The sequence below is a fragment of the Dioscorea cayenensis genome, chromosome 7 (assembly GCF_009730915.1).
Source record: "Dioscorea cayenensis subsp. rotundata cultivar TDr96_F1 chromosome 7, TDr96_F1_v2_PseudoChromosome.rev07_lg8_w22 25.fasta, whole genome shotgun sequence".
Lineage (NCBI taxonomy): Eukaryota > Viridiplantae > Streptophyta > Magnoliopsida > Dioscoreales > Dioscoreaceae > Dioscorea > Dioscorea cayenensis.
Genome location: NC_052477.1, coordinates 11,346,923 through 11,365,869, shown reverse-complemented (window position 1 = coordinate 11,365,869; position 18,947 = coordinate 11,346,923). Strand labels below are relative to the sequence as shown.

General features: G+C 43.2%; 1 non-coding gene across 1 annotated transcript; it reads right to left on the bottom strand.

Moving 5' to 3' along the window:
* Positions 1-6,689: 6,689 nt before the first annotated feature.
* Positions 6,690-6,796, bottom strand: LOC120266065. The gene has a single exon (XR_005537908.1). It is a non-coding gene; the product is annotated as a small nucleolar RNA R71 (small nucleolar RNA).
* Positions 6,797-18,947: the final 12,151 nt, after the last annotated feature.

The following is an 18,947-nucleotide window of genomic DNA, read 5'->3' as shown; positions in this document are numbered from 1 at the left end:
TTCTACAGAGCCTGCAGGTTTTTCTAAGGTATCTAGTGAAGACGCACGGCCGTGTGGAATTTCCGCACTCCCGTGGATTTGTATTACGAGCTCATCCAGAGAAGGCACAGGGGCGTGCGGCTGCCCCTGCGAACGACCATGCGAATATCGCACGCCCGTGGATAATTTCCGCACGGGCGTGTGATTTCCTGCAGAGTTTGTCAAAATTATCCCGAGAGCGCACAGGGCATGAACTCGCCCATGCAAAACTCTGCAGAGGAGTTCTCTCCATCTCGAGAATCACAAGGGCGTACGATCACCCCTGTGAGCTAGGCCTGTGAATACCCACGGCCGTGCGGAATTTCCGCACGGGCATGTGGAACACTTAGCGATTTTTCTCGGATATCAGAGAAGCCACAGGGGAGTGCAGCTGCCCCTGTGGGTCGGGCGTACAGGGGCGTGCATCTGCCCATGCGGAGCTATCTTGATGAGGTGCACGGGCGTGCGTATTTTCCGCACGCCCGTGCAATTGCGCAGAATTCCAAGAGACGCGAGTCTTCCTATAAAAATCCTTGCATGCTCTTTTCCTTTTTCATCTTCAACCGCCTGAAAACCGTTTCTGATCATATTACTGGCCTCTCATCGTTGTTTTGGAGGATTTTTCTTCGCATATCATGCCGATTTTTAGAGTTTCCGCATTTATTTCATCGGTAATCTTTTTATCCTCTTTTCTTCGCCAACTCTTGTTTTTCACAGATTAAATATCTGTAAGTGCGAATTTTCATTTTTACAATGCATGGTGCATGTTTAGAAAGCGTCTAAACACAGTTTTAAGTTAAATTCTTGAGAATTGTTGTGCACCCGTGCGGGTTTTTCACGCCCTGCAGACCCACACGGGCGTGGGTAATTTCCACAAGCTCGTGTGGAATTCTGCAGTATACTGCTTTTGAGCTTCTTTGATCATTTTCCTCTTTTTATACAACAGGTATGGCACCTCGGTTGAAGAAGAATGAAGTAAAGCGTCTCAGAGTCACCCCACCCGAGCCAATACACATGGAATTCTCAAATCCCGAGCATCAAGCTTGATTTAAGAGACTTTCAGCACTTGGTTTTGGTCAGACTTATTTTGTGGATTTGCAAGCGCTGAGAGATATTCAGCGGGGTGACGAGCTAGCTGATGAGATCGATGATATGTTAACAGTAGGAAGCTGGAGGAGGTTACTGACGATTCATGAGCCGGCTTACCGCGCATTGACGCTCGAGATTTTAGCGTCTTTTGAGTTGAGGTATGGGAGAGTTGACACTATGGATGCTATACAGTTTCGAGCATTCGGACATCCATTTTCCATGAGTGTCACTGAGTTTTCGATTCGGATGGGCATGTACGATGTCACATATACCAGTACAGAGGAGTATGGATGTTTACCTGTGGATTTTCCAGTATCAGTGACTCCAGACTATGTGTATAGGGTCCTATGTGGACATGGCCAGATTGAACTGGGAATTTCGAAGGCCACCAGCCTATCCCGGTTGAGCTACAGGTATTTGCACGCGGTCCTCAGTAGGTCTGTGTCAGGTCGAGACAATAATACAACTTCTCTGACCAGGCAGGACTTATTCTTTTTAAACTCCATGGCCCGCAATGTGGCAATTCACTTGGGGTGCATACTGGCGGATGTTCTGAGGTACTAGGGTTAGTCTGCGAGAGTGAGATTATTATTTGCTGGCCCTTACATTACCAGACTCATCTTGGGGATTGGTTTGGTAGATGCTTTACGTGGTGTTGAGAAGACAGTTGTGCCTACACCTCTTGCATGACGATTAGGATGATGGGGTTGGTAAGGAGATGTGGGCCAGGGGTCTATATTATTACTTCAGCTACCCCAGAGACCGTTGGGAGCGGAGGGGATACAGTGGAGGATTCCGGACAGGTTCCTAAATCCCGTGCAACACAGGGGCCTCGAGCTTATGATCGTATTGAGAGGCTTGAGAGCGATGTGAGAGAGATTCAGACCGAGATAGCGGAGCTCCGCGTGATACAGTCAGCTCAGTATACAAATCTTATGGCCCGTTTGGAGTTCCTACGAGATTTATTGAGATCCAGACCCTCGGCATCTCCTGCACCCCCATCTCCTATACCAGCACCGGTGGCTCCACTAAATGTTTCCCCACCACCAGCAGTAGCAGAGGAGCCGACAGAGTGTGACACCGACATTTGACTTTATTTTTCTACATTTTCTTTATTTTGTATTTTATTTTAGACTTGTTCACTCAGAAAGGATTCTCCTTCTGAGTTTATTTTCATTTTGCATCTCGAGTTATATTCATTGTCTATCTTTTATATATACTCGAGTTATTTTTGTTTTATTGAGCTTCACTGAACCCCCTCGTGTATGCGTGTAGATGGTCTTGTCATCATGGGAATTGAGACTCTGTCATGGGCACGGCCAAGGTGCTTCGGCACTTGCCCGTGTGAGCTTCACAACCCGTCGGAACATTACTCCCAAGGACTTAGCTCCATCAAACGCGACACTAGGAGTCAGGGGAGTATTGTTTTGATTGCTTCTCCCACATATATTCTTCATTGATATACATTATGAGTGAGCTTGCATGTGTACATTGAGGACAATGTACAACTTAAGTATGGGGGGGAGTTTCATAGTGCACACATCCTTTTTATTGTGCTTGATTGATATACATGTTCACATAGCTAATGACGATTCACCTTAGTTGCAATGATTGTATTCTTGAGTTTAAGAGAATTTTTAAGATTGACTATCTTCATGCTCTAGTTTTATTTGAAATTCTAGGAATTTTTTCCCGATTTACACTCAGTGCACTGCTCACTCTTTAAACTCTATTGGAAACTCATGTTCGATGTTAAAGGGACTAGTTATAGTTGTTTCTTGTGTTAACTTCAAAAAAAAAAAGAACAAAATAGTTTTATTATTTATTTGTGCTTGTTGGGTGGAAAGAGCTACCACCTATGAAGTATGAAGCTACTCTCATAAGTTGGATACTAGCTATGCCCTAATGAGAGAAAGAGCTATCTCATAGGATGAGTGAAAGCTACCGCTCCAGTAGAAAGAGCTACCACCTCGAAAGTGTGAAAGCCACCTTAGCGGCCGCTTTGGAAAGGGCTACCTTAGAGGATGTGTGAAGCTACTACCATCTTTGAAATTGTTGTCCCTTTTGTAGATAAATAAGTCACTTGTAGTTAGAACTTTGAGGAGTATACCTTGGGTTGTTTTGAGTGAGTTCACACACATACATGATTTCGGGTTTGTTGTGCTTTTTGATTCAAGTTTTTAGCTAGAGCTTTGATTTTTTTTTTGTATTTAATATTGAAATATCCCTTACTTGTAGAATGCTATCTCTGTAAACTTTGGTGAACCTAAGGCCAAGCACTTCCAATATTTCCTTCATCTATACACATAATGTTTAATTTTTGCTTAAGGACAAGCAAAAGCTTAAGTGTGGGGGAGTTTGATAAGTGCTTGTGTGATATGAATGAGAAGAATTCTTTCCTTATGTTGAGCATTACTTTTCTCGGGTTTTCACACTAATATGTGTGTTTTTATGTTACTTTCGTGCAGGTAGGGTTGTGAGGCCGAGTATGAAGGAAAGAAATGAATATGGATCATAATGCACCGATTTTGGAGGAAATCTTGCTAAGGTTCAAACACGAAGACATAGGTCGGGTGTCAGATGCTAGAGTGTGTGCCAACCTCCTCGTATTTGAGTTAGCACAACCACTTGGAGGGGCACAAGGGCAGTTACACTCAAGCATTCCGACTTATACACATAGAACAAGATCTCCACCAACTTGTCCGTCATTAAAGAAGCAAAGCGATCCACGACGTGAACGTGTGCCCGTTTGCGTCACCTCGATGAAAGTATGGACTTGGGAAGTATTTTAGGCCAGACACTGTAGTAGAATGATGCAGCGAAAGTACTGTAGCAGTACTGTTCACAGCCGGCCAAGAAAACAGGAATTCAGAGAATCCACACGAGCGTGTGGAAATTATACACGCCCATGTGGAAATTCCACATGGGCGTGTGTAAAATCCACAGGCCCGTGTGGTCGCCCAATTTTAGCCCTATTTAAAGCCGATTCAGCCCTGATTTCAGCATTCTTTTCTCTATCTTTTCCCCAACTAGAGAGAGGGTTTCGCCTAGGGTTTTGAGAGGTATTGGCTAAGGTTTTGGAGAGGTTATAGTGCTCCGACATCGTCATTCCTTAGGAAAAAGGTTTGTAGGGGAGCTTCCGTCGAGACGTATCCTATACCAGACAAGGGAATCCTTGGACGACGAGTAGAGGACTTTCCATAAGACCATCGACATGACTATCGAGTGGGTTTCTCTATGAATTCATTGCTTTCACATTCTATTTCTTTGATTATACTTAGCTCCATGGAGAGCTAAACCCCTAGTGGGTACTTGGGTATTTGTGAACCCTAGGATGTATTTGTTTCATTGAATCTCTTTATTATGCTTTCAATTAATTGATGTTTGTTGTGAGTTCCAACCTTGAATGCTTGATTGTATGAACATTTCCCCTAGAGTGACACTAGGGTTGAGAGTTCTTGTTAGTAACCTTGTGAGTGAGTGACACACCACGAGCGTTAGATAAAGCTAGGTTGGAGAGGGTTGAGAGGGTGAGTCGAGAGGTACAGGAGCGTCCCCTTTCCCCTCCGATGTGATAGATTCTACCTCTATTCCTTGAGTTCTTTGCGGCCATAATAGAGTGAATGGTCTAAGGGATGACTCTCCGCTGGGGCTTAGTTGCACGTGCAATGGAGTGAAGCATTGAGGTGATCTTAGTATCTAGGGCTTAATCATGGTTAGGGACCTTCCACCTAGACCAAAGGGTTAGGTCTATAATTAGGAAGAGATTTATCACTTGGAATCCCTAGAGCTCATTGCAACTCTATTCGAGTGCGAGGTTGAGAGTTTATCTAATCTCTCCTCTGGGACATGTATAGAGTTAGGCATAGTTGACCTTAGATTTGGGACTATGTATTTAAGGATTTCCACTACTCACCATCGCATTAATTAGGAACAATAATAGAGGGTTCTTGCACTTGAAACGATTGTCCTAGGCGGAGCATTATCCGAGTACCCCATCTTTATCGATTGCCTTACCTCCTCTTTTACTCGTGCTTTCTTACTTGTTGTTTTTATTTTTGAGAATTGAATCATTGTCACACTTATCACTATTGATCTTTCATATAGCTAAGAAGCGGATTAAGTGTTTTTATTCCCTACTCCCTGTGGATTCGATACCCGCTCATCCAAGATTATTACTTCGACAAACCCGTGAACTTGCAGAATATATGCAAGGGGACCTTGTCAGTAATCCTTATGAGTGAGTGACACACCATGAAGGTTAGTCAAAGCAAGATTGGAGAGGGTTGAGAGGGTAAGTCGAGAGGTAGCGGAATGTCCCCTTTCCCTTCCGGTGTGATTTATACTACCTTCATGTTTCAAAAGTTTTTTGCGGTCACAATAGAGTGAAGCGCTAAGAAACGAACTCCCTGGGGCTTAGTTGCGCAAGCAACAGAGTGAAGCGTTTAAGTAATCCTTAGTATCTAGGGCTTAATTGTGACTAGGGGTCTTTCGCCTGGACCAAAGGGTTAGATCTATATTAAGGAATTGGGTTTATCACTTGGAATCCTTAGAGCTTTAAGCAGCCTTACAGAGTGTGAGGTGTTGAAATTGAGCGATTTCTCCGCTGGAGCATAGTAATAAGGTTAGTCACGGTTGACCTTAGGTTTGGTACTGTGTATTTTAGAATTTTCATGACTTATTAAGCATCAGTTAAGAGAAATAATGGTTTGTCTTGTACTTGAAACAATGGTCCTAGGGGGTGCAATGTCTGAGTGCCCCACTTTCTATCGACTGCCTCTCCTATCATTTTATTGCATCTCCTTGTTGTTCTTTTTATTTCTATTTGCATCGATATTATTCACACCACTTTAAATAATCTTTACCATAGTTAAATAGCAATTCTTGTGTTTCTGATTACTATTCCCTGTGGATACGATAACTCACTCACGAGGGTACTTTATTACTTCGACATCCCGTGCACTTGTGGTATGCACTAGCAATGGGTGTGTCTATTTCACACTTTCTTATTCTTCCATCATTCTGATTTGTTTTCCTTTCTTTGGTTACAGCTCCAGGTTATGACCTGAGGAAACCCTTCGACATTGGTTGAAGGAAATCCTGACATTGAACGAACAATTCATAGAAGGGGAAAAGAATCTGTGCATGAACAGTCTAATCAAGTTGAGATAGAAGGTTAAGGGTCTGACAACATGGTAGAACAAAATGAGCAGTAGAGGATAGTCTCAGATTATGCCAGACCCACAATTCTTGGCGCGCAGTCTAGTATTGTGCGGCCACCAATTACAGCTCAGAATTTTGAACTCAAGCTGGAATTCATCCAAATGTTACAGCAGTCAGCACAGTTTAATGGTTTGGCCGATGAGGATCCAAACAATCACATAGAGAAATTCTTGGAAGTGTGCGGCATGCTCAAGATCAATGGTGTTATGGATGATGCTATCATGTTGTGGGTTTTCCCATTTTCCTTGAAAGGGAGAATGAAGCAATGGCTAAATTCATTACCTAGAGTATCGATCACTACATGGGAGGAGATGGTAGAAGCTTTTCTTGCCCGATATTTCCCTCCCAGAAAATCTGCGAAGGTCAGGAATGAAATATCCACTTTTGTGCAAATAGAATAGGTGTCTCTTTTTGAGACATGGGATAGGTTCATGGAGCTCCTGCAGAAATATCCTCAACATGGGTTCCCCAAGTGGATGATTATTCAGACTTTCTATAATAGGCTGAATCCAAGCATGAAGTACCTACTTGATGCTGCAGCAAGAGGTACCTTAGGGGAGCAAGATCCTTGAAGAAGCCCGATATCTCATCGAAGAAATGGCTATGAACAGTTATCAGTGGAACACTAGAGATAGAAAGAAGGTAGTTGGACTTCATGAGATTGATTCAGTTACCTCATTAGTGGCCCAGGTTGAGTCATTGAGCAAAAAGTTAGACACTCTAACTTCTCCTAGAGTGGTGGGAGTGACGAGTTACACAGGGTGTGGGGGAGGATATGCTTCATCCAATTGCTCAATTTCTATTGTGATACATCCTCGGTAGAACAAGTGAATTTTATAGGAAATGCAATGAGAGGCCAAGGGAATCCATAAAGGAACACCTACAATCTGGGTAGGAGGATCCAACCGAACCTTTCTTGGAATAATCAAGGGCAACAGAAGACTATGGCACCACCCGGTTTTCAACAATAACAACAAGCACCGAACTTGGAGAATCGAGTTTCAAGGTTGGAAAACCAGATGACTGATTTAGAGAAGGCTTTGACCAAGTTTATTCAATCATCCGATTCAAGATTTTAATCAGTTGAAGCTACACTTCTCAACCACACCGCATTATTGCACAACTTAGAGAATCATGTGGGGCAAATTGCAAAGTTATTATCAGAGAGACCTCCAGGGAGCTTGCCTAGCAACATAGAAACCAACATGAGAGAACATGTGAAGGCGATCACTTTGAGAAGTATTCGTGAAGTTAAGGGTAGGCTCCCGAGTGAGAAGACTAATGTTGAAGCACCCGAGGTCATGGAGGTTGAGGAGAGAGCCAACAAAGAGAAGGAGACGTCACCCCCACCTTACAAGCCAAGAATCTCTTACCCTTTAAGGTTGAAGAACAACCAAAATAATGAGCAATACAAGAAGTTCTTGAGTGTATTCAAGCAGTTGCACATCAACATTCCATTTGTAAAAAGTTGTCTCAAATGCCTTGTTATGCAAAGTTTCTCAAGGACCTCTTGACCAACAAGAGGAAGTTGGAGGAGAGTGCATCTATGATTCTAGATTCTTCATTTTCGGCGGTGTTGCAAAAGAATATGCCAAATAACAACGCCCTTTGCATGTAACCCGTAAGTGCACGAGTTTGTCGAAATAATAATACCCCGGTGAGTGGGTAGTCGAATTCACAGGGAATAGTGATCGGAAACACAAAGATTGCTATTTAACTAACATGAAGATGAATCAATAGTAGTGTGAATAAAATCAATATGGAAAGAACTAAAGAAAATAATAAAGAGAGGCGTAATAAAATGAGAGGAAAGGCAATCGATAGAAAGTGGGGCACTCAGACATTGCCCCTCCTAGGTCAATTGTTCCAAGTGCAATACCAACCATTATACCTCCTAACTAATGTCTAATGAGTCATGGAAAAATCTCTCAGTCTCGACCGCTCACACTGTGCTAGGTTGTTTTAGGCTCTAGGGATTCCAAGTGATAAACCCTATTCCTTAATGTAGATCTAACCTTTTGGTCCAGGTGAAAGATCCCTAATCACAATTAAGCCCCAAATACTAAGGATTACTTTAACGCTTCACTCTGTTGCTTGTGCAACTAAGCCCCAATGGAGTTTGTCTCTTCTTGGAACGTGGACGTAGGGTAAATCATACCGAAGGGGAAAAGGGACGCTCCGCTACCTCTCGACTTACCCTCTCAACCCTCTCCAATCTAGCATTGTCTAACCCTCATGGTGTGTCACTCATCCACAAGGATTGCTAAGATAGATTTCTCAACCCTAGTGTCACTCTAAGAGAAAATCGACACAACAAGCATTCAAGATTGGAACTCAATTAAAAACATCAATTAAAGAAAGCATAATAAAAGGTCATAGAAATAAAATTATCCTAGGGTTTACAAGTCTAAGCATCCACTAAGGGTTTAGCTCTCCATGGAGCAAAATACAATCAACAATGAAGTCAAAAGTAAATAGATGCAATCCATGAATAAAACCCCCTTGCTATTCATGTCGGTTGTCCTGTGGAGTAGCCTCGGCCTCTTCAAAGGTTTCTTCGTCAAGCGTAGGGCACACCTCGCCAAATCGATGACGATAAAAGCTCACCTAATAACTATCTTCCAACGGAATGTGGTGTTGAAGGCCGTAGAACCACTCCAAAAACCTTGCCAAAGCCTCTCTAAACCTTAGCCACATTTAAGTCTTTAAATAGGTCAATAGGACCTGTTTATCTGTTTAAAACACGACACGTTTAACACGCCACATGACACGACACGCGACACGAACTTTTAATCAAAACATTTTTTTAAAAATCCAAACTAACATTAAACATAAAATACTTAAACATCATATTTGCCGTGAGAATAATTCAATTAATTTATCAAGTTTACTATCAGACACATTTACCTATTCATATTAAACGGGTTAACCGTGTCATATACGTGTCAACCCATTTATGACACGAACCCGCTTAATTTAGGCGTGTCATAAACGGGTCGACTCGTTTATGACACTAACCCGTTTAACCCAAACCCAAACCCTCCTAAGACCATGTCGTGTCGTGTCGTGTAAACGTGTCGTGTCAAAAATTGCCACCCCTATTTGGCTTTACAACCCTTCATGCATGAAAGTTCACAAATACACATGTATTAGCGCTAAAATCTAATAAAAGTAATGCTCATCGTAAGAAAAGAATACTTCGTATTACTAATACATAAGAACTTATCACCGAACAAGAAGAAGGACCCGGAAGCTTTATCATGCCATGCAACATTGGCAATTTGGGTGAAGAAAAGGCATTGGCAGATTCAGGGCTAGCATCAACGTCATGCCTTATACTTTCTTTCAGAAGCTAGGCTTGGGAGAGCCTAGGACTACTCGGATGACACTTTAATTAGCAGACCGAATAGTTAGGCATCCAAGGGTCATCATTGAAGATGTACTTGTGAAAGTTGACAAGTACATATTTCCTATAGACTTTATAGAGTTGGATGTTGATGATGATGTCAATATTCCGCTGATACTTGGGAGGTTGTTCTTGCGCACTTCCAAAGATCTCATTGACATGGACGGTGGGGAGTTGACTTTATGAGTTGGTGATGACAAGTTGACATACCGCCTCTCGAGCCATGCGACATTCTCTTGATTTTGATGATACTCTTTAATTTCTTGGTACTACCAATGAGTTAATTGATAAATACGTGCAGAAAATGATGTGTCTGGACCCATATGAAGAGGTGCTAGATCAAGAAGTAGACAATGAAGAAGTCTTATCACTTGGTCTAGAGGACAAGGTGTAACCTATGCCGGGGATCATGAAAAGGATAATCCAAAAGATGAAGCGAGCAAGAAGACGGAACAAGAAGCACCCCAAAGCCATTGGGGATGTGCAAGCACGGAATAAGGGTGACGAACCCTTGTGTGGTAACAAGCTTGATAACTCTTCCTCTACCTTGAAAAGATTATGTTCATCATGCTTTCAGGTTGTCGGTAAGAGGAAAACCTTCATTTATGAGCCCCCGTGAGGTAGAAGAGGTATGTCAAGTTTAGTGACGTTAAACAAGCGCTTCTTGGGAGGTTTTAGTTTAGTACTTGAATAAATAAGAGCTTTAGTGTTGGTGTAAAACAAGTTTTTGCTGTGTTTTTCTCATGGAATATTGGTGGTTTCATATGCTTAACTGTGATTGGCGAAGTTTCCATGATTCTCTAATGATAAGTTCTTGTGTATTAGTAATACGAAGTATTATTTTCTTATAATGAGCATTACTTTTTTTAGATTTTATCGCTCATACATGTGTATTTGTGTTACCTTTGTGCATGTAGGGTTGTGGAGACAATTATGAAAGAAAAAAAACCAAAGTAGATTATGGATGCACTTTGTTGATGAAATCTTGGAGTGAACAAACATGAATACACAAGTTGTGCCCAAAGATACTGACAAGATCCCCTTGCTTATATCCCGCAAGTGCACGGGCTTGTCAAAGTAATAATCCCGGGTGAGTGGGGTCAAATCCACAGGGAGTAGGGAGTGAAAATACTTAATTTGATTCTTACCTATGTGGAATATCAATAGTGATAAATGTGAAATTGATTCAATTCTCAACAATAAAAACAACAAGTGAAAGAGCAAAAGTAAGAAGAGGGTAAGGCAATCGATAAAGAATGGGGTACTCGGATAATGCTTCACCTAGGATACTCACTTCAAGTGCAAGAACTCTCTATTATGCTTCCTAATCAATGCAATGGTGAGTCATGGAAATCCTTGCATACATAGTCCCAAATCTAAGGTCAACTATGCCTAACTCTATACATGTCCCGGAGGATAAATCGAACAATCTCAACAACTCGCACTCGCATAGAGTTGCAATGAGCTCTAGGGATTCCAAGTAATAAATCTCTTCCTAAATATAGACCTAACCCTTTGGTCCAGGCGGAAGGTTCCTAGCCATAATTAAGCCCTAGATACTAAGATCCTTTCAACGCTTCACTCCATTGCACGCGCAACTAGGCCCCAGCGGAGGTTCATCCCTTAGACCATTCACTCTATTATGGCCGCAAAGAACTCGAGGAACGGAGGTAGAATCTATCACATCGGAGGGGAAAGGGGACGGTCCTGTACCTCTCGACTCACCCTCTCAACCCTCTCCAACCTAGCTTTGTCTAATGCTAGTGGTGTGTCACTCACTCACAAGGTTACCAACAAGAACTCTCAACCCTAGTGTCACTCTAGGGGAGATGTTCATACAATCAAGAATTCAAGGTTGGAACTCACAATAAACATCAATTTATTGAAAGCATAATAAAGAAGTTCAATGAAACGAATACATCCTAGGGTTCACAATCATCCAAGTACCCACTAGGGGTTTAGCTCTCCATGGAGCTTAGTAAAATCAAAGAAATCGAATGTAAAAGCAATGAATCCATAAAGAAACCCCCTCGATGGTCGTGTCGATGGTCTTGTGGAGAGTCCTCTACTCGTCGTCCAAGGATTCCTTCGTCCGGTATAGGATACGCCTCGATGGAAGCTCCCCTACCAACCTTCTTCCTAATGGAATCACGATGTCGGAGCCATAGAACCTCTCCAAAACCTTGGCCAATACCCCTTGAAACCCTAGCCGAAGCCCTCTCACAAGTTGGGGAAAAGATGGAGAAAAGAATACCAAAATCGGGGCTGCATCGGCTTTAAATAGGGCTGGAATCGGGTGACTCCATGGGCGTGGACGCTTCACGGGCCCGTGTGGAATTTCCACACGGGCGTGGGTAATTTCCACACGCCCGTGTGGATTCTCTGAAACTGTCATTTTCGGCAGGCTGTGAACAGTAACTATGCCAAAAAACACTCCCGTGGATGCATGTGCCCCTCCAAAAAACACTCCCGAATCCACTTTTCATCGAGGTAAAATAAAACGGGCACACGTTTATGCCGTGGATCGCTTTGCTTCTTTAATGATATACATGTTGGTGGAGCTCTTGTTCTTATGTGCATAAGTTGGAATGCTCGAGTGTGACTTTCTTTGTGCCCCTCCAAATGAATGTGCTCACTCGAATACGAGGAGGTTGGCACACACTCTAGCATCTCACACCTGACCTATGTCTTCGCATTTGAACCTTAGCAAGATTCCCTCCAAAATAGGTGCATCATGATCCACATTGGCCTATTTCCTTCATACTCGGCCTCACAACCCTACCTGCATAAAAGTAACATAAAAACACACATATTAGTGTAAAAACCTGAGAAAAGTAATGATCAACATAAGGAATGAACGCTTCGCATTCATATCGCACAAGCACTTATCAGACACATAATTGTGTGCCAACCTCCATGGTGTTGAAGCAAATATATGGTTTAGAGAAGCACAAAGGCAGTCACATTCGAGTGTTCTGACTTGTGCAATGCTAGAAAAATCTTCATCAATGTGACTTTTATGGAAGATGCAATGCGATCTACTGCATGAATGTGTGCCTGTTCATGTGGCGTCAATGAAAGTGTGGATTCAGGAGTATTTTGGTGGGGGTACCATAGCAGGTACCATACCAGGTATTGTAGCAAATTATTGTAGTAAATTACTGTGGCAGTTACCGTTCATAGGTCACTGAAAAATCGATTTCTACAGATTCACACTGTCGTGTGAAAATTCCACACGTCCGTGTGGATGCCTGATTCAAGCCTATTTAAGACGTAACTTGAGCATGTTTTGAGGATTTTTTTCCCATCCATTGGCCCATCTTTTCTCATCTTTTGAGGTGCTCGCGGCTAGGGTTTGGAGAGGCTTTGGCAAGAGTTTGGGAATAGTTCTACGGCCTTAAACACCACATTCCTTTGGAAGATAGTTATTGGAGGAGCTTTCGTCAGCATCTATTCGGCGAGGTGTGCCCTAGCCTTGACGAGGGAACATTTGGAGAGGACGCGGCTACTCCACAAGACCATCGACATGAATACTAAGGGGTTTTTACTTATGTATTGCATGATTTTACTTTCAATTTCATTATTGATTGTATCTTGCTCCATGAAGAGCTAAACCCTTAGTGGGTTCTTGGACTTGTAAACCCTAGGATGATATTGTTTCTTTGATTTTTCTATCATGTTTCTTTAATTATTGTCCTTAATTGAGTTCCAATCTTGAATGCTTGTTGAATGGATTTTCCCATAGAGTGATACTAGGGTTGAGAGTCTACATTGGTAATCCTTGTGAGTGAGTGACACACCATGAGGGTTAGATAAAGCAAGATTGTAAAGGCTCGAGAGGGTGAGTCGAGAGGTAGCAGAACGTCCCCTTTCACCTCCGGTGTGATTTATCCTACCTCCACATTCCAAGAGTTCTTTGTGGTCACAATAGAGTGAAGTTCTAAGAGACAAACTCCGCTGGGGCTTAGTTGTGTAAGCAACAGAGTGAAGCATTGAAGTAATCCTTACTATCTGGGGCTTAATTGTGACTAGGGGTCTTTCGCCTGTACCAGAGGGTTAGATCTATATTAGGAGATAAGGTGTATCAATTGGAGTCCATAGAGCTTTATGCAACCTTGCACAGTATGAGGTATCAAGAATGAGCGATTTTTCTGTCAGGGCATAGTGTATGGTTAGTCACGGTTGACCTTAGGTTTGGGACTGTGTGTTTTAGGATTTCCATGACTCATTAAGCATCGGTTGAGAGACATAATGGTTGGTCTTGCACTTACAACACTAGTCCTAGGGTGAGCAATGTCTGGGTGCCCCACTTTCTTTCGATTGCCTCTCTTATCATTTACCTGCGCCTCCTTATTCTTTACTTGTTTCTATTTGCATTGATTTTGTTCACACCACTATCAATTCATCTTCATTTTAGTTAAATAGCAATCTTTGTGTTTCTGATCACTATTCCCTATGGATACGACTACCCACTCACTAAGGTATTATTACTTTGACAACCCCGTGCACTTGCAGTTCACATGCAAAAGGGTGTGCCATCTGGTCAGTTTTTCATAGTATAGGCAGGTTCTGAGTGTGTGTAATTGTGCAGAAATTTTTCTCCGGAGTCTGTAATTTTTTCTAAGTCATCCAGAGAAGACACACGGTCTGTGTGAATACCCCTGTGAACGACCTTGTGACAATCACACACCCATAGGTAATTTCCCACATGGGCATTTGTTTCTCTGCAGAGTCTCAGACTTCATCCCAAGAAGACACAGCGGCATGTGAGTGCTCCTTGGAGTAGCCTTATGAGTATCCACATGCCCGTGTGGAATTTCCACAGGGGCGCGTGGAACACTTAGCCAAATTTTTCGGATGGACAAAGAAGCCACATGGGCGTGTGGGTGCTCCTGTGGGTAGGGCACACAGGCGTGGGGAATTTTCACATGGCCGTGTGGATGCATTGAGAGACAGGTAGAGGCTATCCTGAGAGCACACAGGGGCTAGTGTTTGCCCTTGTGAGCGGTCCTGTGGGAGTCACATGAGCGTGGATAATTTCCACACGCCCTTGTGGATGTACAGAACTTCAAAGGTCATGACTTCTCTTTATAACCCACTCGCGCCCCTCGTTCTTTAACTCCCAAGCACTCAATGAACGCCTATCCTCACTTCCCCGACCCCGTCACAGTCTATTAATTGAAAGCATAATAAACAAATTCAATGAAACAAATACGTCCTAGGGTTCACAAATAACCAAGTACTCACTAGGGGTTTAGCTCTCCATGGAGCTAAGTATAATCAAAGAAATAGAATGTAAAAGCAATGAATTCATAGAGAAACCCACTCGATAGTCGTGTCGATGGTCGTGTGGAAAGTCCTCTACTCGTCGTCCAAGGATTCCCTTGTCCGGTATAGGATACGCCTCGATGGAAGCTCCCCTACCAACCTTCTTCCTAAGGAATGATGATGTCGGAGCAGTAGAACCTCTCCAAAACCTTAGCCAATACCTCTCAAAACCCTAGCCGATTGTGAACAGTGCTGCTACAGTGCTTTCGCTGTAGTGTTCCGCTATAGTCCCTGGCCTAAAATACTTCCCGAGTCCATACTTTCATCGAGGTGATGCAAACGGGCACATGTTCACATCGTGGATCGCTTTGCTTCTTTAATGACGGACAAGTTGGTGGAGATCTTGTTGTATGTGCATAAGTCGGAATGCTTGAGTGTGACTGCCCTTGTGCCCCTCCAAATGGTTGTGCTAACTCAAATACGAGGAGGTTGGCACACACTTTAGCATCTCACACCCGCCCTATGTCTTCGCGTTTGAACCTTAGCAAGATTTCCTCCAAAATCGGTGCATTATGATCCACATTGGCTTCTTTCCTTCATACTCGGCGTCACAACCCTACCTCCATAAAAGTAACATGAAAACACACATATTAGTGTAAAAACCCGAGAAAAGTAATGCTCAACATAAGGAAAGAATGCTTCGCATTCATATCACACAAGCACTTATCAAACTCCCCTACACTTAAGCTTTTGCTTGTCCTCAAGCAAAAATTTAACATTCTGTGCATAGATGAAGGAAATATTGGAAGTTCTTGGCCTTAGGTTCACCAAAGTGGACAGAGAGCATTCTACAAGTAAGGGAAATTTCAACATTAAATACAAAAAATGAAAGCTATAGCTAAAAACTTGAATCAAAAAGGACACCAAACCCCAAATCGTGTACATGTGTGAACTCACTCAAAACAACCCAAAGTATATACATCAAAGTTCTACGTACAAGGGACTTATTTATCTACAAAAGTGACAACAATTGCAAAGATGGTATTAGCTTCATACATCCTCTAAGGTAGCCCTTTCCAAAGCGGCCGCTAAGGTAGCTTTCACACTTTCGAGGTGGTAGCTCTTTCTACCGGAGTGGTAGCTTTCACTCATCCTATGAGACAGCTCTTTCTCTCATTAGGGCATAGCTAGTATCCGACTTATGAGAGTAACTTCATACTACATAGGTGGTAGCTCTTTCCACCAAAAACAAACAAGAAAACTATTTTGTTCCTTCTTTTCATCATTCATTTTTTTTCAGAATTTAACACAAGAAACAACCATAACTAGTCCCTTTAACATCGAACATGAGTTTCCAATAGAGTTTAAAGAGTGAGCAGTGCACTGAGTGTAAATCGAGTAAAAATTCCTAGAAATTCAAGCAAGAACTAGAGCATGAAAACATTCAATGTTAAAAATTCTCTTAAACTCAAGAATACGATCATTGCAACTAAGGTGAACCGCCATTGGCTATGTGAGCATGTATAACAATCAAAACTAATATAAAAGATATGTGCACTATGATACTCCCCCCTACACTTAAGTTGTACATTGTCCCCAATGTACACATGCAAGCTCACTCATAATGTATATCAATGAAGAATATATGTGGGAGAAGCAATCAAAAAAATACTCCCCTGACTCCTACTGCCACGTTTGATGGAGCTAAATCCTTGGGAGTAATGTTCCAACGGGTTGTAAAGCTCACACGGCCAAGTGCCGAGACAACTTGGCCGTGGCCATGACAGAGTCTCAATTCCCATGATGATAAGACCATCTGCACGCATACACGAGGGGGTTCAGTGAAACTCAATAAAACAAAAATAACTCGAGTATATATAAAAGATAGACAATGAATACAACTCCAGATGGAAAATGAAAATAAACTCAGAAGGAGGATCCTTTCTGAGTGAACAAGTCATAAATAAAATGCAAAATAAAGAAAATGCCGAAAAATAAAGTCAAATGTCGGTGTCACGCTCTGCCGGCTCCTCTGCTATTGCTGGTGGTGGGGAAACATAAGGTGGATCCACCGGTGTTGGTATAGGAGATGGGGGTGCAGGAGATGCCAAGGGGGGCTGAGGAGTCCTCAGTCGCAAGACAAATGAGGAAGCGACGTCTCGCTCTAAGATCTGCTGTAATATGTCGAAACGTGCCATGAACTCTGTGTATTGAGTGACCTGCGTAGCCCTAATCTCGGCAATCTCTGCTCGAGCCTCAGCCACCTCTGTCCGTATCACTCCCACCGCACTCTCGAGCCTCTCGAAGCGATCATGGGCTCGAGATGGTGAAAACATACGTACGGGGAGAGCGTCCTCTGCTGCCGAAGGTGCCTCGGTCTCCATCGGGCTGCGACTGAGGCTTTAGAGCAGATTGGGAAGCCTCGGCATGATCACCCTCACCCTTGGCTATCTTTGGAGCTGGTAGCACCAACGCATAAACCCCTGTCCAAACTCTACGGACCATGCCCATCAATCTCAGTGTCTCTAAACTCAGGGGGTAGGTATACTCATCTTCTCAGCCCCACGAATCGAATCCAAGAGACCTATGCCCAGCTCTAATCTCGTAATGTAGGGGCCCAAGAAGATCGCTCCCAGTCTAGCATAATGCCCCTGATGTCTGATGTACTCTGCCATGATGTGTCCTAAGTGAATCGGTACGCGCTGCATCATCGAGTACAAGTATAGAAGCTCCTGCCGGCTCAGAACGCCAGTGCTATCACCACGGTCATTCACCGATCTGCTCATGATGGCATGTAAGTATCGGTATGCAGGTTGGGAAAGGCACGTGGCCTTGGACACCCCCGGCTCGTACTGACCCTGACCACATAGCACCAAGTAAGCTCTCTGCGGGGTCAAAGCTCCGGGATAATCAGTCAGTAACTGAGAGTACTCCTCAGTGTCTGTGAATGCCTCCTCATACAAGCCAAGCAGAACTGAAAACTGAGTGATGCTCAAGCTGTGGTGGTGTCCAAGTGTTCTAAACTGAATTGTGTCTAAACTGTCGAAGCTCACGTACGATCTATCAAACTCAAATGATAATAGCACCTCCAATGCAAACTCTCGGATGGCTGGCTCTCTAATCGTCAATAACTGCCGCCAACCACCTCCTCAAACGAGATCCTCGACCTCATCAGGGAACTCCTCTCCCTGCTGTAGATCTCTTAGTATACTCGTGTCCAGGAATCGAGTCTGTCCGAACAGGAGTCTGTACAAGCGCTCATAGCAAACCTGATGCTCTGGAATCGCGAAACTCATGCCCTCAGGCTAAGGGGATGACTCACGGGATGACTCACGCGGCCTCTTATCAGTTTGCTTCTTCGACCGAGGTGCCATAATCTGCAAAATTTGAAATGAAATCGATCAAACAAGTTGATAAACTAACATTGCAGAAATCCACACGGTCGTGTGGAATTTCCGCACGCCCGTGTGGATCCACGGGGCGTGAAAACCGCACGGCCGCGCCACAAGAATCCAAAAATACAACTTAAAAATACTTCTAACTTCGTTCTAAACATAAATCATCTTTCTAATTGAAGAAACGAAACATTGTTAACAAGATTTATCTATGAAAATCATGAATTGATGAAGGAAATCTTAAATAGGGCTTACCGACGAGTTAAAATGAAAGAACTATGAATCGGCCGGAAAACCTTGCAATAATCCTACCAACTCGGCGCTAGGAGGTCGGGGGTTGATGTGAAAGTGCTCCCAGACGAATGGAGGGTGTGAGGGAGAAGAGAAACGACTATTCTTTGAAAAGAACTTGCGCCTCTTTGCCTTCTGTACATCCAAACGGGCGTGCGGAAATTACCCACGCCCGTGAGCCCCCACAGGAGAGCTTCACAGGGACAGGTGCACGCCCCTGGGTGCTCTCAAGAAAAACTCTCACTGATTTCTGAACG